The sequence below is a fragment of the Triturus cristatus genome, chromosome 11 (genome assembly GCF_964204655.1).
Source record: "Triturus cristatus chromosome 11, aTriCri1.1, whole genome shotgun sequence".
NCBI lineage: Eukaryota > Metazoa > Chordata > Amphibia > Caudata > Salamandridae > Triturus > Triturus cristatus.
The window spans coordinates 930,841,109-930,868,658 of NC_140594.1; the positions used below are offsets into that span (position 1 = coordinate 930,841,109).

The following is a 27,550-nucleotide window of genomic DNA, read 5'->3' on the forward strand; positions in this document are numbered from 1 at the left end:
CTCTGTGCATCAGTGGTATTGGTGGAAAAGCGTAGGCAAATGTTTTTGACCAGCTTATCCATAGGGCATTCCCCTGGGATTGTTTTTCTGGTTGTCTGGATGCGAAGTTTTGGCATTTTGCATTCTGGCGTGTTGCAAATAGGTATATTGTAGGTTTCCCCCACCTTCTGAATAGTTTTTGCGTTTCCCATCCATTGAGCTCCCACTCGTGGGATGCCGAAGTCTGCCTGCTGAGCCAGTCCGCTTCCACATTGTCCTTCCCTGGAAGGTGTATGGCCAGCAGGTCTATTTTCAGTGGGATTGCCCATCTCCAGTTCTCCTGAGCCAGTTTGGATAGGGGGAACGATTGCGTTCCTCCCTGCTTGTTGATGTAGAACATTGTCGTAGTATTGTCTGTTTGTATCAACACTCTTTGGTTGTACAGCTGCCTCTGGAAAGCCTTCAGGGCTAGCAGTACGGTCTTCAATTCCAGGTAGTTGATGTGTTTGACCGCATCCGTTGGAGTCCACAGACCTCTCACTCTGAGCTTGTTCATGTGTGCACCCCATCCCCTCTGGGATGCGTCTGTGGTGATGGTCACAGTTGGGTTTGGAGGTGTCAAGGGTTTCCCTGTTGTGATGTTTTCCCTGTTCCACCATGTTATCTGTTCCTGCACTGCGTGCGTTATAACCAATAGATCCTCCCAACTTCCGTTTGCTTGTGACCATTGTTGTTGCAGCCATTCTTGGAATGGTCTCATGTGTAGGCGTACATTGGGGACTAGGTGTATGCATGACGCCATCATCCCCATGATCTTGCTCGCCGTCCTCACTGTCAGAGCTCGCTCCTTCTGGTAGAGACGTGTCTCCTTCAGCAGGGCTTCTGTTCTCCTGTTGCTGGGCATGACTGTTGTTTATGGTGTTGATCTTTGCCCCCAGGAAGATCTTCACCTGTTCTGGTTCCATTGACGATTTCCCCCAGTGAATCGAGAACGCTAGACTTGTTAGTGTATTTGTCACTATTTCTGCGTGTTCCTCGCACTTGTCGCAAGTACTTGCTTTGATTAGCCAGTCGTCCAGGTAAGGGTATACATGGATCCCTTCCCTCCGTAGGTATGCTGCTACCGCTGCCAGGCATTTTGTGAACACCCTTGGCGCGGACTTGAGGCCGAATGCCAGGGTTGTGAATTGGTAGTGATCCTCGTTGATGTTGAACCTTACCAGGCTCTTGTGTCGACCGTTCATCGGGATGTGCAGGTAGGTATCTTTGAGATCCACTGTGGACATGAAGTCTCCTCCTCGTAACTGGGGCAGCACTTCTTGCAGCGATGTCATTTTGAATCTCCGAGTTTTTATGAATCTGTTTAGGAAACGTAGATCCAGGATGGGTCTTAGTGTTTCGTCCACCTTTGGGACCAGGAAGTAGTTTGAGTACACTCCCTTGTTCCTTTCTCTGTGTGGCACCGGTTCTATGGCCTTCTTTTGGAGCAGTTGCAGAGTCTCCTTTTTGAGTTGAGCAAGCTCCTGCCCGGAGCGTTGCCTTCTTTTTGGTTTCTTGTCTGGAGGTCTTTTCTCTAGCTCTATACAGTACCCGTACTGTATGACGTTCAGAATCCATTTGTCTGATGTTATTTTTTGCCATTGTTGAAGGTAAAGTTTTAGTCTTCCGCCTACTGGTGTTGCATGCTCGTAGGCGTTTGGTTTGTGAACCCCCCCTTGTGTTCACTATGCGCTTCACCCCCTGGGGTATCCTGAGGGTGGAGCCTCTTCTTTCGATGGAAGTCACTTTGAGGAGGGTTGGTCTCCCCCTCTTCTTCTCTGTCCACGTCTGTTTCCCCTCCCGCGAAAGGACTGGCCCCGAGGTTGGTACTGCCAGTTCTGCTTCTGCTGGCCGTGACCATCACCCTGCTGTCCTTGCTGGAAAGTCTGGTGTGACGTACCCGGCTGGTTTCCTCCCCTTCCGAAGGGTCTCCGAGCTGTGGTGCCTCTTCGCATCCCTCTGAATTGCAGGGCCCCCATGGACCTAGCCGTTTCATTTTCCTTCTTCAGCTGGGAGAGTTTTTCGTCCACCGTGGCACCGAACAGCGTCTCCCCGTTGAATGGTGTGTTCAGTATGTTGTTCTGGACCTCCTGTTTGAAGCCAGAAATTCGGAGCCAGGCTTGCCTCCTCTCCGTGATACCAATAGCCATCAGCCTGCTAGATGTCTCTGCCCCGTCCAATGCTGTCTTGATGCATGCGTTCGAAATGCTTTTGCCTTTCTCAACCAGATGGGAAGCTCTCTGTCTGTACTGCTCTGGTAGATGCTTAATTAGGTCTCCCATTTCGTCCCAGTGTTGGTGCTGGTGCCTGTTCAGAAGGGCATTGAAGTTGGCCATGCGCCAGTGCGTGGCCGCATTTCTCTCCACCTTCCTCCCGGTGAGGTCCATTCTTCTGCTCTCCTTGTCGGGAGGCGGCCCTGAGGTAGCCGGCACATTGGCCCTCTTCCTGGCCGTGGAAGCAATGATGGAGTCAGCTGTGACTGATCCCTTGATATATGGAGGATCCTGTGAAGAGTGCTTGTACTTCTTTTCTGTTCTTGGAGTGATGGATCTGCAAGTTCCGGGCTCCTTGAATGCCTCCTTCCCTTGGTTCATCACGCTTTGGAGCATGGGGAGGAACTGGCTCCTAGTCTGGATGGGGAGCAGTGTTTCCAGTAGAAAGTCAGCTTTCTGCTTTTCCTCGTCCAATTTCACCCCAAAGGCCGCTGCTGCGCTCCTGACGACCATGTTGTATGCTCCAATGTCGTCTGGCAGCGAAGGCCTCGAAGGATATGTCTCCACGGGCTCCTCGGGACTTTCGGCGTCGAAGTCTTGCCATTCCATCTCCTGAGTCGTCGACGGCGCCGAGCCGTAGATCGACTGCTGCTAGTCTTCTTCTCCCTCATAGTAGGCTTCCTCTTCCTCCTCTTCAGGATCTCTCGACAGATCTTCGGTGTCGAAGTCCTCCTGTTCCTCGACCTCGGTCGGCGGCCTTACTGGGATCTTGTACTGTCTCATTTTTTCGTCGAACTCCTTCTTCCTCAGAAGGATACTCTCCATCTCCGCCTCGAGCCTTCTCTTTTTCTTCTCCATTTCGGAGGCGGGATCAGTGTCGAGCGGTGGTCTCTTCGACGGAGCTTGCGTCGACGCGGCCTTTTCCTTAGTCGTCAGCCGGCTCACCTCGAGGCCCTGCTTCGACGAACCCTGCTTTTCGTCGGGCTTCGGCACCTGGTAGTCCTTCTCGAAGGATCCGCCGGGCCTTTCGTCCTTGGATCCACTTGCGGTTGTCGAAATTTTCGGCGCCGGTGTTCCTTTCGAGGACTTTGACTCTGTTTTTCGAGAGTCACTCAGGTTTTCGGGGCCCTTTCGTGGCTTTCGTACTCGAAGAGTCTCCTACCTTGTCAAGCGTTTTCTTATCGGTCTCTGCGACCGTGAAGACGTCGGGTCCTTCGGCGATGTTGTCCTCATCGTCGGTGGAGAGGCCCAGCTCGTACAGCGACGGGGCCTTACCCTTGCCTTCCATGTTGAAGTTGGCTCTTCTCTGCCTTTCTCTCACTCGGAGCGTCTTCGGCGTGAAGACGGCGCAGGCGTTGCAATCCTTGCTCACGTGGTCGATCGGCAGGCAAAGGTTGCAGACTGGATGCTGATCCTTCTGCGCGTATTTGTGGTGGCAGTTACGGCAGAATTTGAATGGTGTCTTGTCCATTGCGCTCAGAGTCTCCGAGTGCGCATTTTCCAATGGGTGTCGAAGTTTCCGTGGAACTCCACCTTCTTCGTCGTCCCAGCTGTATGTTCTTCTTCTCTGTAGTCTTGTATGCTTTCTCCTTCGATGAAACTCGCGTATTTATCTTTTCCTTCGTTCAAACTCTGGAGCTTCTCGATGACGATCCAGACCCAACGGCGGAAAAAAGAATCTGAAGATGGCGCACCCAAGGTGGGACTTCCGCAGGAAGCACGCCGACGTCACGAGAGGTACACCAAATGGTGGGACGTCGACGCCCACCTGGGCTACGAAAAAAAAAAAAGACTATGAATCCGGACCCAACCACAAGATCGCGGAATAATGCACAGCATAGTGAATCCAGAAAGATTCACGCTGCAAAACTGGGAGGTTCACCTACCTCCAACAGGTAAATGGAAGGAGGATTTGGACTGGTGCATATTCCGGGAAAAATCAGTCTATGTCGCCAGAGGGTGCCCCAAGAAATGGGGCAGGGTGTGGGGGCTTTGGAATTCCTGTAGAGTAAATATTTGCGTCCCACCCACACCCCTGAACGAAGACGAGACTCTTGTTACCCCCCTAATAGTCATATATCGAACAATGTATACTGACTCTGTAACCCGAGTGAGAGGTATTGTCTCATGCGCTTGTGACGCTGTGATGTGTAATGTCAATACTGTTTAATAAGAAGATATATAAAAAAAAAAAAGATTTGTTCTTACACAGGTTATTTTGATTTCATATTGCAGCCCTGAGAAAGCCAATAGGCATATTTGCCATACAACGAAACACGAGTTGGTTTCTTGTATCAACGCCAAATAAACTACAGGATAGATTTGGAATAAGAATGTATGAGAATAAAGAATCCTTGAACCTTTGGCACTACAGGTGTTTGATGACTGACTGCTCAGGAATTTCTCTATGTATATATTTTATATCCGGTTTATGGAGTGGTTCCAATCGACTTCTTTCTGAAGAGAAAGAACTGCGTTCAATTGCCACATTATGGGAGATGCTTTTACCAGAGGGAAAACCCTTACAAGACCCTTCATAATTTCCTTTGTCTGTCAGACCCCTCACCCTACGAAAACTAGCGATTGCCGCCAGGTAAACCTTAATCGAACTGCAAGCCAGACCTGCCAAGTGGAATACGACAGACCAAATTAGTTCTGAAGAGTATGTGACAGGGTGTATGTTTTCACTTGCGCACCAGTAACAATCTGTTCCACTTTCCCTGTAGAATCTGCCCTGGATTTATCCAAAATTGTTCGCACTTTTGAGGAATGCTCAAAGAGCCAAATTCATGGTCGTGAAGAGCCATGATTATAAGTTCACTGACTGAATCTTCGGATTAATAATTTGTTCATTGAGAGGAGATTTGCAATCAGGTGTATAAGAATATGTGGACATAATGATAGGAGAAAAAGCACTGTGAATCAATACTGCCTTGGCCATGCAGGAGCTATTTGTATTAGGCAGCACGGTTCTGGTCTCATTTTACGAAGGACCCTGGGAATTAGAGGAAAAGAAAGGCATACATGATCATTCCTGTCTAAGTAATCAGGAATGCCTTAACCCCCCCCCCCATGAGTGCCTCTTATGAAATCTGCTTGCGAACATGCAATATTTCGTCTGGGTTGAAATATTTGTATATAATTTGTTTATAAAGTTTTGTATAGCGCGAACTTGACCCAAGCGGGTATCCGAGCACCTCACAATTTGAATGAGTAGGAGATAATAGTGGGAAAGGACGAGCAACACTTAAATATGCAAATACGAACAAGGTCCAAGGGGGTACAAAAGTACATCACATTTAGAGAAGACAATACCGTATTGGGAGAAAAACAAACATTACTTATATGAGCATAGCAGGCAACGCTGGGATTCACAGGTATAAACCAATATAGTAAACAATCAGGAGGTGAGTAAGCAGTGGAGCCATGGCCGTTTAAGGCAGGAACTTGTTCATTAGGATTTTACTTCCTTTTTGAAAGAAGCCGAGGAGGAGATTCCTGTGGGGGAGAGTTCCAGATCTTTGGGGCAGAGCCTGAGAAACCTCTGTGACTCCTTCTCTTTTTGTGGAAAAGCTGTGGTTCCAAGAGGAATGAACTTGCACTTCTACCCCCTCGAGATAATTCTAGTTTTTGAGCCAGATAAAAAGGGGTTTTAAAATGGAGGGCTTTGACAGTCATGCTGGCAATCTTTAGCTGTATTCTTGCTTCGCAAGCCAACCAGTTTAGGGATTTTAGGGCTGGGGATATATGACCATTTCTTTTGGTACTGGTAATAAATCTGGCTGCGGCATTCAAGGAGGCCCTTAGTGGGGCCAAGGTAAATTTGGGAAGGCTACAGAGCGTAGCGCTTCCATAGTTTAACCACGGCGATACAAGTGCCTGAACCACCTGCTTGAATTCATCTTGTGGAAAGAATGGTTTGAGATTCCCAAGTATACTTATCTGGTATTTGGTTCCCGCTAGTTCTTCTGGCCATTCGGCTGGCGAAGACGTGGCTGTGGCGGTTTGTGGAGGTCTACTCCCGCTTTTCTGCCTTCCGCTTTCTGCCCTCGCAACCTCCATGGCCCCAGAGCTCCGACGACAAACCACAACCGGATGAAAGCACCCGCAACGAGTAGCGGCTGCAGCTAAGGCAGTGGGCAGGACGGGAACAGAGGTGTACGAACAGCGGTCGCGGCTGTTTAATTGAACCCGTGGTGCGGTGGTTGTTTTGACCACCTGGTTAAGTAGTAAAACAAAAAAAAAAACAAAAAAAAAAAAAAAAAAAAAAGGAGGGGGTTTAAGGGGACCCCCCCCAGGGGACCCCCCCCCCCCGCAGGTCTTACTGTCCGTCACCTGCATGCCCCCCACTGCGGATGCTTCTCCTTCCTCCTGCTTGGATGCAATGAGCAGGGGATCTTTAGCCTGCTCTGGCCTAGATTCAACCACCGCCCCACCCCCGTGCTGCTAACGCTTTCACTTCCTCCTGCTTCCCTGTAAGGAGCAGGGGATTTCTATCAAAAGGAAAAGAAAAAGGGGAATTAAAAAAGGCCAACTCATAAGTCTGAAGCATAAAAACTAAAAATACAACATATAGTGGAAACTTGACTGAAAAAGAGATAGGGGTCGAGGGGCGGGCTGGCTCCAGCTATTGTGACATCTGCCTTTTTGACCTTTGCTGACAGTGGGAAATGTTGCTAACTGGTCACTGTTGCTGTAACAAACCGGTAGGCAATCAAAAGGAAGCTCGGACGGCAACCGCTAAATGGTGTTACACCTGAAAAGTGGTATAAGCAAAATGAGATCAGGACGGGTTAGGCAGGTACCCCGTTACAAAAAGCACACAAACAAAAGTCGCAAAAGTAATCAACTACAACAGGGGGGACATCTCCAACAGGAACTCAAGGGATAGTAAAGCATTCCATCCCAATATTTCTTCAACCGGAAACCAAATTTGGAAAAGCGAAAGGGTCGGAACAAAAAATTAATCGATTTTTCTTTCTGAAAGTCCCGGCTGCAGCAATCTTTACGGAAACAGGAAACAAAGGGTTTCCTCACACATCTTGCCCCACAGAAACCAATGGCTTCAGAAACGCAAGAGGTACAACAACTAGCACCTTAGACAACGGCACTATCTACAGAGCCCAGATACAGGGAAAGGGTAGAAAAAAATGGAACAAATAATAACAGACACAACAGATGGGGAAAATCAGCTAAAAATCCACCAAACAAAAAGTACAAAATCATTGTACAGGCAATTATACACTGACTAATCACAAGAACGATTTGGAAGACATTAAGCAAACAGTTATGGATTTGACTACTGAACCTAATGGGAAAAAACAACAACATGGTGAAATAGTAATAGCACCCAAGTTCAAAACACTGGATCACTTCCACTCAACTCCTAACAGAGCTTAACAGGTTGAGGATAACCGATGCTACGATTTCCCTTCAACACCCTATGTTACAAAGGCTTCAAAGGAGGATGGTCCGCAAACTTCATGGTTGCACTCCACATTAATAATGGATAACGCTGAACTTGTAAAAGCTTTGGAGACAAAAACAATAGATCAGACAAACTTGGCAATGACTCCTGTAACACCACAAATAGACACTACAAATCAATTATACAAAACAAAACAAGTTCCTGTAACAAGATCGATTGGCACTGAAACAAATCAGGACCTTTCCTCAATTAGAGAAACATCAAGACATTCTTAAACCCAAATCCTAACGGATTTAAAGAATAATTCAATATATGGTCCAGTACCTAACCCAAGGCAGGATCAATTTGATATGCAAACAGGAAAAAAAGTTTAAGTATCTCGCTATTTCAGCTGGACAATTCCAAAATAGGAGGATATGAAACCTATAAACCGAAAAAATATATCAACCAAACGGATACAGATTAACTATCCTCTCCTCATTATTAAGCATTCGCCAAACGTCGATTTCAGTACTAAATATGCAATCGGATAAGTTAGACCTTCAGATCGACCTCATGAATATTATGGCAACTCACGCCTCGAGCATGAACACCAAAATAGATATACTTACCAAACAGTTGAAGAAGTTCCAAACACCTAAGAGTACAGATCTACAATGTATCTGCTAATGCGACCAAATAGATAAATTAAGTACTCAGCCGTCAATATTAACATATTGAAAGAAATAAGGCATAAGGACAATCAAACCATTTTTAATGCAAATTCCAGAGGAACACATTTAAGAGCAATTGCAGTTAACAGACAACTCACCAAAAAAGGAAACCTATGAACGGGGAGGACAACCAAATGTGTCGGATTATGTAAGCACAAATGAAACTCAAAACGATATATCGCTGATCCATTTAACAACTAGTGGCCTACAACCTCTTACTACAAACGCAAACAATATATTTACCAAAGTATTAACAATAAGGCAAAAAAAAAATGCACTAGAAAGGAAAGAGTGAACACGAATGGTTCCACGCAAAAGGATGCAGGGGCCCAAAAAATCTATTCACTGTTTAACGCCATGCGAAAAAATATATCTCTTCCAGAAATAAAGGTCACAGAAGAAAAATGTACATTACGGGATAAATCAGCGGATAGAATATCGCACCCTCATACTAACAAGTTAGAAAATAAAGCTAGCGAAAATATCGCAAAAAAGTGAAAGGCTAGTCAGAAGGACAAAGACAAGTATACCCTACCCAAACAAGCCTTACCCCGAAAGCAAATAGACACAATAAAAAATAAAAAAAATGCCGGCCTTCCAGACACCTTGCAAATGGTGGCATTAACTTCGGACGCTGACCATGACATACCATCAGAGAACGCAAAAGGACAAGATCAACCTAGTCGCCCCCGAGGTACCATCGGGTAATCGCTCTGAACAGAACCTCTTGGAAAGGCCCAAACCAACCAATAATAGTCCAATAGTGGCTCCTGTAATTAATCACCGTAATAAAATTAACAAACGCGAACGTATAATAACTTCTAGGGTGGACAAAACAATTGTGATCACATGTCCCCCCTATTAGTAACGCGGAGTATGAGCCTCATTGTACAAGAAGCAGCACTCTGTTCCCCAATGACAAAAATAAAAGAAATAATTCTTCCCACTGTGCAGGCCAAATAAAATATAAAATCCCAATGCAGGATCATATAAATGAAGCATCACCTGAACAGATTTTACAAACAGAAACAAAGGATACCAGCGACCGGTGGCAAATCACATTAATCCCCCTATACAGTTCAAGGACAATCAAGATATTTTAAATAGGGGAAATATTTTGAGGCATCTAAGTTAGGTACGAACATTACGTTTTATCGAAAAAACAGACTCATCGGTGAAGTTTCTGCCAAACAATCAACTGACAGAGGTAACTAACATCATGGATGTCAGAAAAATATTAAATCAAATTCTTGACGCCAAAGAGCAATTCGAATCATGGGGCATAATAAAATCTATAACACAGCATCACCTAGCTCCATTGGCACATTTGGGACAATAAGAATAGCACCCATTCTTCTGTATATTCGATTTTGCAAAATGCCTGAGGACCCACGGATACAGAAACAACAATTCCAACAGAAAGAAGGCATAATTATAGCCATTGGTCACCGCTAATATCAAAAAACGTAAATATGCAATGACCAGTTACTTAACCAACATGTGCCCTGCAAGCTGCCAAATTAAACATATTCCTGGAATATTGCAGGTGCAACAACCAAGCTTACTGATAGGATTCTAATGGAAACTTGGGCTCTATATGACATCATAGCACTGCAAGAAACCTGGTTGACAGGCTCAATTCAATTGCCGGGATTTACATTACATCAGGTGGATGCCGTAAAAACGAACCGCTTCGGAAGACCAAAAGGCGGGTTATCGGTCTACATACCAAACATTATGGTAGAATCAGAACCGATGTCGACAACTTCAAAAAATATACAAATAATCAGACTCAATTTCGTCAGCGATCACTGGATAACCTCTTTAATTTCCTTCAACATATACGCTCATCCAAACACCCAAAATAAATAAATAACATGTAAAAAGTTAATACACAAAATATCCGAAGTAAGATATAATACCCCGAATTGGAAAATAGTGATTTCAATACCCATCTCATTTATACACCAGACCAAGATGTACAGTTAACATTAGAAAATGAAATTTGGTAGGTAAACCATCAAAGGGCCCATACCTGGAGAAAACCTAATAAAATAGGTAAGGAATTGGTCACCACTCTAGAACATTTTGGTTTGAGAGTAATTAATGGGAGAACGCCGGATGAGAATACTCCAAGTTTAACATATTATGGACCGACTTCTGGGTCCGTCGAACAAGTTACTTACCTTCGGTAACGATGTATCTGTAAGAAACATTAGTTAGTTATATTCCTCACCTTAGAATATCCCCAGGCGTCAGACTGGATCCAGAAGATTTTTGTAGCAATACCCATTGCGCGTCGCTAGGCGCCGTCTGCGGCTCCGCGTCCGTCATTGGCGTCGTGTGCCGGAATGACGCCGGAGTACTTAGAGGCCGCCCTCGCGCGCTGACGTCAGTTCTTGTACATAGCTTTCCGCGCCAGAAAAGCAGAGCCATGCAAGAGACCGACACTGGTGCCAAAAAATCTAGGGCCCTGAAAAGGATAGCCTTAACCCTAGATGTCAGTTCGCAGAACGGGGAGGATGGGTGGGTCGGTGAGGAATCTAATGTTTCTTACAGATACATCGTTACCGAAGGGAAGTAACTTGTTCATCTGAAAGAAACACGTTAGTTAGATTCCTCACCTTAGAATAGATACCCAAGCAATACCAACCCTGGTGGTGGGTATGCGAACCAAGATCACACCAGAAAGTCCTGGAGGACAGAACGGCCAAAGAAGCCATCCCTCCGGACTTGGCTGTCTAGGCAATAATGCCTGGCAAACGTGTGCAGCGAAGCCCACGTCGCCGCCTGACAGATGTCCTGCAAGGGGACTTCCCGTCCCAAAGCAGTAGTAGCATGGGCTCGCAGCCCAACAGGAGGGTCCTTTTATGCCAAGGAATAACAGGTTTTTATACACAAAACGACCCACCGGGAGATGGTCCATTTGTGCACAGCTTTTCCCTTCTTAGCACCCACGTAGCCAATGAAAAGCTGGTCGTCCACCCGGAACTGTTACGTGCGGTCTAAATAAAAGGAGAGCGCACGTTTTGGGTCCAGACGGTGGAGCCGCTCTTCCTCTTTGGAAGGATGCGGAGGTGGAAAGAAGGTGGGCACGGTGACAGATTGCCCAAGATGAAAGGGGGTCACCACTTTCGGTAGAAAGGAAGGACGAGGCCGAAGGACAACCTTGTCCGGATGAACAGATAGAAAAGGAGGCTTGGACGATAGAGCCTGGAGCTCAATCACCTGTCTAGCCGAGGTGATGGCTACCAGGAAAGCAGTCTTAAGAGTTAGAAGACGAAGAGGACAATTGTGAAGAGGCTCAAAGGGAGCGCACATCAGGAATGTTAAGACAAGATTCAAGTCCCACTGAGGCATTACGAAAGGGACAGGAGGGAACGTGTGAGTAATGCCTTTAAGAAAGCGTGAAACTACAGGGGACTTAAAAAGAGGGCTGATCAGGAAGCCGTAAGAAGGCAGAGATGGCAGCAAGATAACCTTTCAAGGTGCCCAAGGCAGAGCCCTGCTGGGCCAAAGAAAGAAGGAAGAGGAGAACCTCAGAAAGAGGGGCGGAAAGGGGATCCACAGCCTTTGCTGTGCACCATGCCACAAATTTGTTCCACCGGCAGGCGTATACCGTCTTTGTGGAGGGACGCCTGGCTGCCAGAATAATATCACAGACTTCAGGAGGCAAGTCAAATGGCATCAACTGCCGCCGCTCAATCTCCACGCATGGAGGTGGAGGCTGGACAGGTTCGGGTGGAGGACCGTCCCCTGCTGCTGTGACAGAAGATCCTCCCGAAGGGGCAGACGTATCGGAGGATCGGTCAACATATTGAGTAGCTCGGGATACCAGTACCTTCGTGCCCAATCCAGAGCCACCAAGATGACTTGGGCCCGGTCGCGCCTGATCTTCTTCAGCACTCTGGGCAGAAGTGGTATAGGCGGAAAGGTGTACAACAGACCGCAACTCCACTCGCGACGAAAAGCGTCGCCGAGCGAGTGCCGCCTTGGAAATTCCAACGCGAAGAACTGCTGACATTGCGCGTTCTCGTCGGTGGCGAATAGATCTAACCAAGGCTCTCCCCACTGCTGAAAGAGACCTTGCGCCACCTCGGAGTTCAGATGCCATTCGTGATCCATCATGCACCGGCGGCTGAGTTCGTCTGCTCTGGCGTTCAGAGAGCCCGCCAGATGTTGAACCACCAGGGTGATGCCCTGGTGTTCCAGCCATGTCCAGAAGCGCAGAGCCTCCTGACAAAGGGTCCACGACCCCACCCCGCCCTGTTTGTTGCAATACCACATGGCGGTGGTGTTGTCCGCGAACACCTGCACGACACTTCCCCGGACAGAGGGAAGGAAGGCTTTCAGTGCAAGTCGGATCGCTCTCAGCTCCAACAAGTTGATGTGGAGGCAAGACTCCGCCGGAGACCAGAGGCCTCTGATCTCCGCCTCTCCCATATGGCCACCCCATCCCAGGAGGGACGCATCAGTCACTACGACATGCTCCAGTAGGGGTAGGGAGAGGCTCCTGCCCGTGACCCAATCGCGGTCCGTGAGCCACCACTGCAACTGCTGTGCAGTGCCCTCCGAGATCAAGACATGGTCGGACAGGTTGCCGTGATGCTGGGCCCACTGAAACTTCAGGTCCCACTGCAGAGCCCGCATGCGCTGCCTGGCGTGATGCACTAGTAGGATGCAGGAGGCCATCAGCCCCAGAAGCCGCAACACTAGCCTGACCGAAACCCAGGATAGAGGCCGAAAGATGGAAAACAGGGCCTGTATATCCCGGACCCGCTGTTCCGGTGGATGAACCCGGAACTGCGCCGAATCGAGAACCGCTCCGATGAAGAGGAGCTTCTGAGAGGGGCTCAGGTGTGACTTGGGCACGTTGATGGAAAACCCCAGCAAATGCAGGAGATCTGCCGTAGTCTGGAGGTGGGAGACGACTGCCTGGGGCGAGCCCGCCTTCAACAACCAGTCGTCGAGATAGGGGAAGACTGGAACCCCCAATCTGCGCAGATGAGCTGCGACCACCGCCATCACTTTTGTGAACACCCGAGGGGCATTGGTAAGGCCGAAGGGGAGCACGGTGAACTGAAAGTGCTCCTGACCCACCGTGAACCGCAGGTAACGCCGGTGGGCCGGCAGGACGGGGATGTGGAAATATGCGTCCTGCAAGTCCAACGCTACCATCCAGTCTCCAGGGTCTAGGGCAGCTAGAACCTGAGCCAAAGTCAACATTTTGAACCGTTCCTTCCGGAGGAAGGCATCGACGTTCCTGAGGTCCAAGATAGGGCGTAGGCCCCCTTTGCCCTTCTTGGGAACCAGAAAGTAGTGGGAATAACAACCATGACCTACTTCTGGGCTCGGAATGCGCTCGACGGCCTCTTTGGCCAAGAGGGCCGAAACTTCCTCTTGCAGAAGATTCAAATGATCCTCCGAGATACCGTGGTGCTGCGGTGGCATGGCTGGAGGGGTCGTCTCGAAGGGGAGGGAGTAGCCCCCTTCGGACGATTTGCAGCACCCACCTGTCCGAATTAATGGTACGCCAGTGGAGCAGGTGATGGCGAACCCGGCCTCCCACTGGCGAGGAATGGGCCTGAAAGCTCGGACTAGGAAGGCTTTGAGGCGGATGCTGCCGGGGTGGATGTGGACTGACCGCGTTGTCCTCCAGTACCGCCTCGGCGGAAACCACGTCCGCGACCCCGTGCAGGCTGGTTCTGCGGCCGGTGGCTAGGCGGACGTGAGGAGGTGCCCCTTCCTTGACCACGAAAGGAGCGAAAAGCGGAAGTTTGTGGCCGCGGGGCCGAGAGCCCCAAGGACTTGGCCGTAGCCCGGTTGTCCTTGAAGCGAGCCAGCGCACTGTCCGCTTTCTCACCAAAAAAGCGAGTGCCATCAAAAGGCATGTCCATGAGAGTGCTCTGGACATCCCCTGAAAAAGACGTGGACCGCAGCCAGGCGTGACGTCGAAGCTCCACCGTGGTAGAAATCGCCCTACCCAGCGAGTCCGTAGTGTCTAGTCCACATCGGATTACATGGCGCCCTGCATCTCTCCCATCGGCCAGAGCTGAGGAAAGCCGTGCCCGGGCCTCCTCCGGGCACAGGGGCAGCACGTCCTCCACCGTATCCCACAGAGAGTGGGAATAACGGTCCAAGAGACAGGCGGTGTTCAAAGACCGCAGGCCCAAACTGAGCGAGGAGAACAGCTTCTTACCGAACTGTTCCAGTCTCTTGGAATCCTGGTCTGGAGGAGCGGACGGAAAGGAGGATTGGGAGGTAGAGGCCTGGATAACCAGACTCTCGGGGGTGGGGTGTTGGGACAGAAAACTGGGGTCGCCCGGAGCAGGGCGGTGGCGCCTGGCAACGTTCCTATCCACAGGAGGGACTGTGGAGGGCTTGGACCAGGTGCCCTGCAGAACGTCAATGAGGGCCTCATTGAATTGCAGCAGAGGCTCAGTGGAGCATGCGGCAGACTGAAGCACCTCAGTGAGGATGTTAGTCCTCACAGCCACGGCAGGCAGCTCAAGCCCAAGGGCCGCGGCTGCCTTGCGCAGCAGCACAGAAAAAGCTGCACCCTCCTCCGAAGCCACAGTCTGAGGAGAGATGAATCCAGTGTCCGGTGAGGTATCCAAACCACTGGCCTCCCCAGTTCATCTGCCCAGTCCTGTGAAAGTTGGCCCTGAAGGGCCAAAGGGTCCACGGACCCCTCCCAGTCGCCCCTGTCATCCGATTCCTGGTAAACAGGAGGAATGATCGGAGACGGTCGATAGACAAAATGTGTCTCTAGCGGCGTCGGATGCGGCGTCGGGACCGGACAGGGGCTGAACCGGGGATCGACGTCGACCGGAGTCAGCGTCGGAGGTGGCACTGGTGTCGACGCCGGCAGAGGAGGCGTGACCAGGCACGGGCCCCTCCGGACCTGTAGCGTCGGGGCCGGAGCCTCCAATGGCGCCGGGGCCGGAGCCGCCGGAGCGCAAGGTCGCCCAGTCGAGTCCGCGGGGCCCAGCAGGTGTCGACGGCAGGGCCAGGCTCCTCATGGCCGAGAGGAAGGCACTGACCTCCGCCGGCGTCGCGTCAGTCCCAGGGACCGGCGGGTATGGGGACGTGCGCAGCGCCTGCGGCTCCAGCGGAGCCGCGGGGGTGGAACCACCCTGACCCTCGGCCGAGACGCACGGCCGGCGAGGGGAGTCCGAAGAGCGGTGTCGCCTCTTGGACTTCATGGAGCGCTTCGTCTTACCCGAAGACTTCGAGCCAGACGAGCGACGATGTCGAGTGCGGCTCGGCGACCGATCATTGGACCTCCTCCTGGACCGGGATCGAGAGGGGCGCGGAGCCGAGTGGCGAAGCTTGAGAAGCTTACGGGACCGCTCCCGCCGAGCTTTCGATGTCAGGGCCATACAATCGGAGCACGACTCCGCGTCGAGGCCCAAACAATACAGGCACCGGCGGTGATGATCGGTCACCGACATCAGTCGGTGACAGTCGTCGCAGGCCTTGAAACCAGGCATCCTACCGGCACCAGAGTCGAGAAAGTGACCAAAAAGAGTCAAAAAAGTTAGTCAAAAATTGACTATAGGGGTAGCTCTCCCGGATCGGCGCTTACTGGCGCGGAAAAAAGAAGAACGGACGTCCGCGCGCGAGGGCGGCGTCTAAGTACTCCGACGAAGTCATTCTGGCGCACGACGCCAACGACGGACACGGAGCCGCAGACGACGCCTAGCGACGCGCAAGGGGTATTGCTACAAAAATCTTCCGGATCCAGTCTGACGCCTGGGGATATTCTAAGGTGAGGAATCTAACTAACGTGTTTCGTTCAGATATTGACTATACAGTTCTTTCCCCGCCGCTAATCCAGCAATTAAGTAGGTTTAAAATTATGTGCACAACGGATAGCGATCATTCAATTCAGCAAATAGCAATAAACATACATCCGGACAGATACCAGTTTGTTCTATCAATCGACGAGGGAAGTACAGTAACTACCCATAAACGAGTGAATTGGTCATCTAATCGACTTCCAGAACTCGCATGCAAAGCCAAAACAATATTGGAGGAAAGTATAGTGGTATCTTATACCATATTAAATGCGTGGATTAAATTTTTGATTGGAATAACGAACCAGAAATCAAATTTAACATCGAGACGGACCAAAAGCTATATTTACCCATCATTACAGAAAATTAAAGAGCTAAAAGAAGAACTGAGAAGAGAAATAAGGAAGGTCAAATAAATAAATATAAAAAAAATAAAAAAATCGAGGTAACCAACCAGACGCATGGGGTAAGTTAAAACTTAAGGAATTTAAGAAACATGTTTGACAAGAAAAAAGAAAAACAGATGCGTTCTGGGCAAAGTTGGTCTACAATTGCAAACAATCAAATGCCAAAGCATTCTGGAAACCAATAAACGGTTTAAACAAGACTTACAAAGTAACAGTATCATCGAATGTTACGGAACAAGATTGGGTAGTGTATCTGAAAAAACTTTGACTAAGAACAGCTGCAAGTAAATAAAAATAACAAAATAAATCCATTGAAACTGGAATAATAACCAGGATTAAAACATTGCCATATCATGAGTTTATACCCACTTTAGACAATACATACAAGAGTCAAAAATGTAATTAAATCAGGAAGAGGTGACAGTGCCCCAGGACCAAATGGCATCCCACAGACCATATTTAAACTGGATCCAAAATATTGGCCCAATCTGATAATGCTACTATTTAAAGAGGTGGAAAATACAGGTATGATTCCAGATAGTTGGTGGGGATAAATAATAAACTGTATCTTTAAGGGTGGAGACAAAACAAAACCATCTAATTACAGATTAATAGCCCTCATTGACTCAGAAGCAAAATATTATGCATTAATATTATTTGAAGATTTAATAGAATGGTCAAATTCTAAGAACCTGAATCCACCCCAGCAAACAGCATTTCGGAAAGGGTATTAATATGATATAATATGGTATTATTATGATAACAGTAGCATTAATTGTGGGGAAAAAGCAAACGCCTAAAGAAAAAACTACAACTCTGCTTTAAAGATCTGAAATCGGCTTTTGATCGAGTGGATCGACCACTCCTATGGGCTAAACTAAGACGGTGGGGTATACAAGAAAAGATGTTAAGAGCAATTGAATCGTTATATACAGAAACATGGATTCATATCAAGGTAGGGGACGGGACCAAACTATCAAGGAAAATACCGACCGCAAGGGGTCTCAAACAGGGTGTGTGCTAGTTCCACAACTGTTTAACTTCTTTACGGCAGATTTAACCAACCACCTGGTTCTAGTTAACTCACATGCACCAAGGTTAGGTCCACTAACGATATCCCATCTATCATAAGCTAATGATATTGTGCTGCTGAGTCATACAGAAATCGGACTTCAAAGATTGATCAGAGAAACAGCGGCATACACACAACTTAATTAGAAATAAACATTGCAAAAACAAAATCCATGCTTATTTTGAATAACCCCCGTACCTCTTTAAAGATTAAGCTGGATAATGTAATCATAGAAGAAGTCAGTACCTATAAGTATTTGGATTTTAATTTTGATCAAAATTTCAACTTTCATGCACACCAGCAGTATATGGTTAGGAAGACCAATGCTTTAATACATGCATTCAGCTTGGTCGCAAAAAAAACTAGACGGTCCCTCCTACCAACCACTTCTCTCTGTTATTAAAGCAAAATTGCTTCCTTCTCTAACCTACGCAAGTATGGTGATTCGTGGTAGGGATTCCAAAATATTGGACAGACTACAAATCAAAACATACAAACAGGTTTTTCATTTGCCCTGTAATGCTTCCCCCGCCCAAATTTGTTTGGAATTCGGACTGACACAGCAAAACATAGCAAGAAGGTACCAGTTCATTAAATCCATGCATAAAATACGAAATAATCAGTCTAGCCCTCTAATCAGCGCTTTATGGGAAGCCGTGACCAATGATGACAATTTTCATCTTTACAACTAACCAATGCAGGTGACTTGAATTTGTCGCATCCTACATTTTGTCAAGCCATGAATAAAGCAGCAAAAATTAATTCACTAGTTGATGATAAAAGTCTATTTTCGCTGCGAGCCCATGCATGGATGACAATTCAAACGTATGTCACATTGCAACCGGCAACTTACCTACATCTAACCTATCCGGTGTATCTTAAGAAAAAACTATTGGCCATGCGCGCCTAGGTGATCTACAGTCTGTCAGACAAACCAGTATGGCGATATAAAGGATCAAATATTTGCAGACTATGTGATGCCCCAGACTAGGACTTTGTGCATTTGGTCTGTATATGTCCCAAACTGACCAATGCGCGTCGAGTACTTCTAAAGCGCTTAAATGAGCGAGGGATTCGAACGTGTAGAACAGCCATCATGAGAAGTCTGGACTCCACAGATCCTCAGTTAAACTGTAAACTTCCCAAGTTTTTACAAACTCATGACAAAGCAGTAAAAGAGAATTGTAAGTAGTATACAACAGCACAAGGATCCTGTCCAGACGCAAGACTATAAGATATTGATAGGATGATAAAACAATAGCAGGATGATGATATCTAGTACTGCGGAATTTTCTCCTTTTCTTACAGACGCATACGCTACATTAACTGGTGAAGTGTACCTACAATTATGAATTGAATGAATTTTATAATGTTCTATCTGAACAAATCCATGATATTCTTCTGTGTTGCACCAATATTGTTCAATGTTTAAGAACATAGATTTTTTTTTTTTTAAAGCAGATTTTTTAATGTGTATTTAGCTTGTATGGTGACGTTTTTTTATTAACTAATAACAATAAAGTGAACTGAAACTGGTGGTAGCACCCATGCATACATGACTACTTTGATGCTGCATGTTCAAGTGCATGTCAAGGGTGATGCCGAGGGAATTAGCGGATTCAATAATGTGGGGAGAGCAGTTGAAGGCTGTGAGGTGTTTCATCCAGAGGTCTATCTTGGGGGTGTGATTAGGAGGCGAAATGAGAAGGAATTCTGTTTTGGAGGTGTTGAGCAAAAGGTGGTTCTCAGTTAGCCAGTTGAGAGTATTTGTCATGGTAGAGTTGAATGATGTGATGTCTTCGGGGGAGGTGATTTTCCAGAAAAAGTTATGTAATTCACATACGTATGAAAAAGAATGTTCGTAGAGTTTAGTGCATTTGCTAACGGTTCCAAGGATAAGTTGACGAGTATGGGTGATAAGGCAGACCATTGTGGAACCCCCATGAATACTGTAGAGGGCTGATAGGGATTGATTTACCTGGACTCTTCGGGATCTGTTGTGTAGGAAGAAGTAAACCATTGCAATACCAGTCCTGAAAGGCCCACCCTGTGTTCTAGTATGGATAAGAGGTTGTCATGATTAACAGTGTCAAATGCAGAAGAAAGGTCAAGGAAAATTAGGAGGCAAAATTTGTTTTGGTATAGCATTTTTAAAATGTCATCCAGCGCAGATTCCGTGCTGTGACCACTCCAAAAACCAGATGGATGTCAATCCAGAAGTTGGAAATTCTCAATGTGTGCACAAAGATGCGATTGCACGCATTTTTCTAGAAGGTTAGCCAGGATGGGGATTTTGGAGATAGGACGGAAGTTGTTAAGATCAGATCTGTATGCATTAGGTTTTTTTCTTTTCTAATAGGGTAAACCTGAGCTGCTTTTAAGCACTAGGGGATCATGCCTTGTGACAGTGAAGCGTTGGCAATCTTTGTCCAAAGGAGGATGAAGGCATTCCTGATTTCTTTGAAGATGGGCGGTGGTAACAGGCAGTTGAACTGGTCAGATGGGTTGGTAATAAGAAGAGTATTGTAGATGTCTTTTGCGGAGGGGAGTAAAGGTAATCCAATTGTTTTAGTGCTAAGTCTAAGGGGATCGAGCCTGGGCGGTTTGGATCTCCAGGATCTTTCAGCTGCCCTTCAAGTTGCGCGTTCAGAGTTTAGGTGGTTGTTGAACCAAGGTTTGGAGATTATGAAAGAAGCATTTTTTGTTGTAGTGGAGCAATGGACTCCAGGATACTCGAGATAGTACAATTATAGAATTCAGTGAGTACATAGAATCTCATGTTTGCTTGGTAAGGCGAGGCATATTTACAGTGGGTTGCTAGATCTTCAGTATTGATATTCCTGAGGTCCCTTTTCATTGCTTCATTTTCTTAGGTTGATCCCTCCTCGGGGACACCTCCCTTTTATTAAAGAAGATGCTGTAATGGTCAGACCAATCACATGGGCTAATGGAATCCAAAAGGTTGATGTGCATTCTTGCTTTACTAGACGTCCCTTTGCCATTAACCTCTAGATGTTAAAGTTCTGCCCCCCATCCGACTAAGGAAGCACCTGTAACCATTGTAAAGTGAGGCTGAACAGGAATAAATGATAGGCCTGGTGAAATGCTGTCTTCTTTTTCCTGCTGTACCATAGCTGACTTCATGGTTGTAGTTATGAGGATTAGGTCTTCAAAAGTGCAGTAAGCTTGAACCCATTGGGTGTACAATTGCCCCTGAAGCAGCCTTATACATAGCTGAAATTTGGAATCAACTGAATACAAGAAGAGAATTCCCAGCAATAACTTTAATATCCTGACAGAAGCAGACTTTCTTTTTGACAAGGATGACATCAGTTTCATTATCCATTGGATCCTTTCTTTTGTAGGATAGGCTTTGCAAGTAGTTGTGTCCAAAACTGCTCCCAGGAATGTAAACAATATGGACGGTATAATAGAAGACTTGTCCCCCAAGTTCTTAAACAGTCAAAAACAGGCCATCGTAGATTGTCTTGCCAAGTGGAATGACAGGTTTTTGTTGAGCCAGTTGACTAAGTACAAGAATACCAGATAACCATTTGTTTCAAGAAAGCAGTCACCATACATATTGTAAAAATTCTGGGACCTGACCGCAGACCAAAAGTAAGAACTTTGAATTGGTAATGGCACCTCAGACCTTACGTACTTTGATGTTTTATACGTACAGGAATGTGGAAGTTCACATCTACGACATCCAGGAAAGTCCTATAAATAACCACGGGCATAGAACCTGCTGTATCTCTTGTAAAGATACCATTCTGAATGTTTTTTTTTTTTAATTTGTTCAGAAGTCTTCAATCCATAACCAGTCTCCATTTTCAGGATTTCTTTTTGATTACAAAGAAAACTGAATAGAAAACTTTGTGATGCCTCAACGGCGCTTCCCCTATCGCTCCCTTGGAAAGAAGTAATCGGATTGCCTTGATAACTGGATCTAGATATTAATGAGATCTCTTCCTAGGAGAATTTCTAGAAGGCTTTTGAACACATGTCAGGGTGTGGCACTGATGAATTATATCCAACACCCACTTGACTGAGGAAATATCCTTCCAACGTTCGTTAATAATTGGATAAAGCGCAATACTGTTATTGAGTGGCTGAGGCAGTAAGTGCCTGAAAATGGTCACTGGTATCTGGATGTTTTGTCACCTTTTCTCACGCTGAAAACCTTTTAAGAGCAGGGTGCCTTGCGTAGGCTGGCGCTTGAGATGTCCTGCATTGTTGCTGTGGCATATACTGCTGGCGAAATCCTGTTGGAATAGTGGCTAAGGCTCATATCTGTATGAATGGTAAGAGTCTATGTAGGAATTGACTTATGTTGCCACACACAAATAAAACAGCGCTGCTGCAGAGTTACCAACAAGCTAGCTGTATCTCTATCAGTCTTTATATAGACTGCAGGGCATCATCACCGTACTTGCCAAAGAGGTTCTCACTTATCTAATACCTTTTCCTGTACTTTCGGATGGAGAGAAGTGGCTTTCGACTACACTTGTTGAAGCAAAATTGCTGCACCCGTCATCTGTCTAAAGGTTGTTGATGCAATATCCATAGCTGTGTTAATTATCTCTGCTGAAGCCGTTTAACCCTTCTGTACAACTTCTTTAGCCTCCTTTCTCTTATCTTTCGGCAGGAATTCTAGAAAAGGTGTCATTTCCGACCACAGCCGCTGGTGGTACCGTCCTAAAATAGCCAAAGCGTAGGACGACCTGAGGGTTGTGGCTCCCATAGCAGAGAACCACTTACTCCTGTTATCCAGACGACAACCCTCTTTGTCTGGTGGCACAACGCATGTGGTGCAAAGATACTTTGATCTCCTCTGGGCCGCTCGCATCACAACTGAATCTTGTTGCAGATCTCCAATTAGACATGTAGGCAAAACTATCTGGAGCTCTATATTTTTTTTTTTGTTAAAGTTTTTTATTTAGTCTTCTGCATGTTACATACACAGCATCGCAAATCACGTCAGTCTATATAACAGCCAGGGCAGCTGACTTCGGAGCAGAGGGTTCACGGTTCGATCCCGGCTCTGGCGGCAGCTCAGCTCAGCACCATGTGACTCTGGGCAATAGCTCACTTAATTTCCACGACAGCCCCCAGCGCCTTGAGACCCGTAAGGGTGAGTAGTTCGCGCTTTACAAATCCAGATTTACATTTACAAATACAGATTTACAAGACTTGCATGGTCCAAAAAGTAATTTTTTGGACCCCTCTGATATGGTGTTGAGAAAGGTCAAAAGTTGACTGAAGCACTGGAGACTCAGCAGAGCTCAAAGAGACTCCCTCACACACAACATGCACTTCGAAATCTACGGTATGGTGGCCCTGCAGGAGAAGAGTGGTTCTGGAGCATCTCTGATTGGCAGAGTGTTGGTCTTCTTGTAAAACAATGTGAATATGTTAACAATGTCACTTTGTCTATGGTTCTTAATGCTTCTCTATGCACTGCTCATAATTAATACTGTGGGACTCCCACCATGACAATGGGGAAAGTTCAAGCATGTGAATCTATGAAAGATTCAATGCTGGAGAATTTCTAGCGCAACACTGTTTTAAATCTAAACGAAAATTTGAATCTATAAACTAGCAACATTTGAAAGCAAAAGAAGAAGTGGCAAAACACCACCTCAAACACAGACAGAAACTCAAATTCTAGACTTTCCACTCGAAAAAGGAGCAAAGGGTAATACTAGTCTTCAGTTCATCTTTTAGAAACTATCTGAGGTTCATGATCTTGCTCAAAGTATTAAACCCTATGCAGACATAATGCAGGAGGAAATCACCGGCATCAGGAATGACCTAAGAATATCAACCGAAACGGACGATAAATCCAGGGCTGGCTGAGAGGAAGGGGCAGCTATTCACCTCCATAGATATGCAGACAAAATATATGCCAAAACTCCAGCTTTGCAATTCCTAGTTAACGATTAGGAAGACTGCATTTTTTGCCTCCCAGGTGGATGAGGCCGTTTTGTGCCCCCAAATATTTTTATGCTCAGACGTGACTCCCTTGCTCACTTTGCCACTGGATTCAAGCAAGCCTGGCTGAAGACGGCTGAAATGCCAGAAACCGGTCCTAGGAAGCTTGTTTCCGGTCCAGGGAAGACCTGGCTTGGTAGTTCGGGCTGGACTGTTCCCATGAGGCACAGGTTCAGACTGATTTGCATATGGCCATGTCTGAACTGGGGTGGCAGAGTGGGCTAAAGAATGGTGATGGATTAAACCCAGATCAGTTGACTGGGGGTGAGTGCTTGCAATGTTCAACACTCCGTCCATCATTTACTTTGGTTTTTGCTTTGTTCCCCAAATATTTTTAGGCATGGTTTCCAATGAGATTGTGGATTTTATTCAGCACAATATGAAAGAGAGCAAGCCCACTGAGTTCCCTCTTATAAACTATGGAACATCACCTGCTAGCAGGTCATGTTTAAGCATTTGTGTTCAGCATGCCAGACAAATCTTCACACTATGCAGAAATCAAATCCATCAGCTGGGAAAGAGCGAAGATTACCTTACCCCAAGATTTTACCAAAGAAGCTGACAAACAAAAAGGCGTCTTAGCACTCAGAGAAGAGGACATATCCAGTCCACGTTCCTAAATGGTCCCATCTAGGCTTATCTCACTTTAAACTGGTGTCCAAGGGGAAGGTTCATATTTTACACAAGCCCACTGACTAGTGACATTTTTGGCAAAACCGAAATGGGTACCAGACTGTTTATTCACCCAATTTTGCAAATCTCTACCCAATGTCCAGGCTGCGTCAGTCAGAACTCTCCCTTGTCCTATCCTATAAACAAGACTGTTCCAGTATCATTTGTTAGCAGTGAGCTCCTCTTAGTTCATTTCTGCACTAGTTGGTGAAGCAGGGCACCTGGCAAGTTTAGACCACACTGCCGAATTTGGTGCACCGTTGACTACTGATCACGTGGATTCTGCAGCAGCAGACAACTTGTTTGTCTTTTTTGGGGGGTTTATCTTACATTGTTTTTCAAGATGTGTTTATATTTCTTAAATTCTGTTCTTTATTGCAAGTACAACTAGAGTGCAATGAGGGGTACAGTGAACTAGTAATTCCATTCTCCAGTCCAGGATGGGGGTGATGAGGAGTTCTGTGGCCATCTTAGTCTTCACACGGGGGTTGGTTGAGTAAGGGAGGGCAGTTGGGTATTTACCATTATGAATTTTTCTCTTTGTTCGATTTTATGGTATGCTGCTTTTCTTCTTTTCGCCTCTCATTCTCTGAAAAGCAGGATATTTTAATACTGTAGTCAATCCAGTTCTTGTATCATGTTTAGTTGACTTTAATTGTTCCGGCTCATTTCACTAACCCCACCATACTGCTACTTCTGGGTGACAATTCTTCACCATTGTATTTGTATTGAAGCATACTTGGCCTAAATATATATTTTCAGTTTACTATACCATCTGGCACACCTTGGATGTCTACAAAGTGTTAGAATAATCCATGAAACAGGAGCAGTGTTATTGTTTATTCTCAGGCTCTGAGGAGGATGCAACCTTCCAGACACCATTTCTATGTTAGGTGGTTGGGATTAATGTACAACTTGCACACCTGTAACGGGGAAGGAATACATATGATACGATTCTAACTCAACAGTTCAGACTGGTGACAGTTATCTCAGAGGGCAGGGGATTCCTTAGAAAACATAGCAATGACACTAATCTATATACAGCCAGCACCTGTGCCTCCAACTCCTATGTCTTTTTGAGATACCCAACTTTAAAATAAAAAAAATAAAAAATAAAGTCCCATAATGCTCCAGAATGATGCCAACATCTCTGGTTATTTGTGGGGGCAGTAAGGGGCGACTTAAATCTTCCTAACTATTGTGTATAGACATGCAGTCATCTTGCAAGTTTTACCCTTCTAGGATACCCAGATAAGTTGAAAATCTTCGCAATACACAAACCCTACAAAGTTAAAATATTATTTAACCTGGATGGTAAGTATTTTACCTATTTCTTCTCTCCACATCAAGGCTACTTTCATATAGACTACCTCCTTATAGACATGACTTACCTGCTTTATGCATCTGATACGACGATTGAAAAACTGTTATTTGAGATCATACTTTTAAATCCATGTCTGCACTCCTTGACCCTCCACTGACCTAGTGTACCTTATGGAGAAGGAATAACTACTTGCTAAACTCGGGCTTTGAAAAATATGAAAATGTTTACCAGACCTGCAGGTCTAGTGATCTGAATAATCTACTCGATCCGACTGTAAAGCTCTTGACCAATAAACTCCTCACATATTGTGCAATCCTAGGCAAATATTGTATTTTGCCAAGCTACCTTCTGCTTTATCACATACGAGACCTTCAAATACAGAGCTCAGCAAGTCTGCTGTACAAAAACCCATTTGATTTAATAGACTAAATTTTTGCTCCATGTATAATACAAATCGAGGCCGCATATAAGGTATCATTGACGCTGGATTTGACTAGTAGTTCGCTAATCGAATTGTCATCCGGGCAGGGGAAGGAATGTATTTCAGTTCATAGTTAAAAACTCTCACTTTGAATAAATATATCACTAAAGCATGATGTGGTGGCCCACTGTCATTCACAGACACACTTTCCATAGAAATCACAAACTTTCCTACTGACATCCAATTTTACTGATAAAACTACATTGTGGAAATCTGGTTTCAGCAAATATTTATCATTTGAACATCAAGTAAAGTATTCCGATTTGTTCTCATTCTATTAAATGATTTATTTCCATCTCACTTCAGAATTACAATAAAAAGCCCCTTCCTAACTACTGAAATATAATTTGCAATATTTCTACAATTCATTTACAAGCTATTTAAATATTGCGTGCCCATCACAATAGTCCTCTAAGTTTGCAGTTAGAAAAAGAACAGTAGACACCACTCTCCAGGATAAAATATGAAGCTATTTGTCAGAAGATAGATATAGCCTGACATTTGACCTCTTTCTTTGAACACATAGCAAATGTGAGAAGATAAAAACTTCCTTTAAAGTCATATTTATTGGTCATTCACTTTCTGAATGAACATAACGAAATGGCAACTTACCAGTAGTAGTAGTTTTGCAGCTTGAAGAGTTTCTGGGTTAATTTTCTGCTGGAAAGCAACTATTTTGTTTAGCAGGCTGAATAAATCCTGGATTCACATGCAGTGTGCTGCCTTTATAGAGGTTTTCAGTGTTTGCAAGCACAATCTCATGGTAGTCAGCCTCCCAAAAAAACAGGTACTGCAGGACGCTGCCCCACTTTTGCTTCATTGTTGACTTGAATAGCCATGCTAAAATGCTTTGTAAAAATGTCCGTATAGATGACCAAATGGCTGTCTTACATATGTCCTCAATGGACATAAGACATTGGCGATGAAAAAGAGGGTGGCTCCACACCTTTATTGAAGTGCAACTCCCACTGTGCATGGCATCTTTGTATTAGTTGCACTAGCCATCTTGCTACTGTGTTTTATTTACTGGGGCGCCCTTGGCGGTCTGGCTGAAGTAGACCAATAACTCATTGTCTTAAGTTGCCTGAATATAGTACATCAATGTGCTTCCAACATCTAGCGCGTAACATATTTCTGCTCAGGATTTCGGAAGAAAGCATTTAGGTGTATAATTTGATGGATGTGGAACGCGGAGATCACCTTTGGCAAACAGTGAGGATTTGTGAGCATTACTACTTTGTCTTTATGAAATTGGCGGTGTCGCTTTTGTAAGGTGGATGCTTGCAGTTCACTGACCCAGATGGCCACTAAGGTGGCTGTCTTCAGTGTTAGAAACATGAGTTCTACGCTGTACATTGGCGCAAACAAAGGTTGCCAGAGTCGTGTAACTACAAAGCTCAGATTTCACGCAGGTGTAGAAACTGATTTT

The 27,550-nt window shown here is 45.9% G+C and overlaps 1 protein-coding gene across 1 annotated transcript in view; it reads right to left on the reverse strand.

Moving 5' to 3' along the window:
- WDR33 (WD repeat domain 33) overlaps nt 1-27,550 on the reverse strand; it is a 1,021,886-nt gene that overhangs the window by 799,083 nt on the left and 195,253 nt on the right. The gene's annotated exons all lie outside the window — the stretch shown is intronic.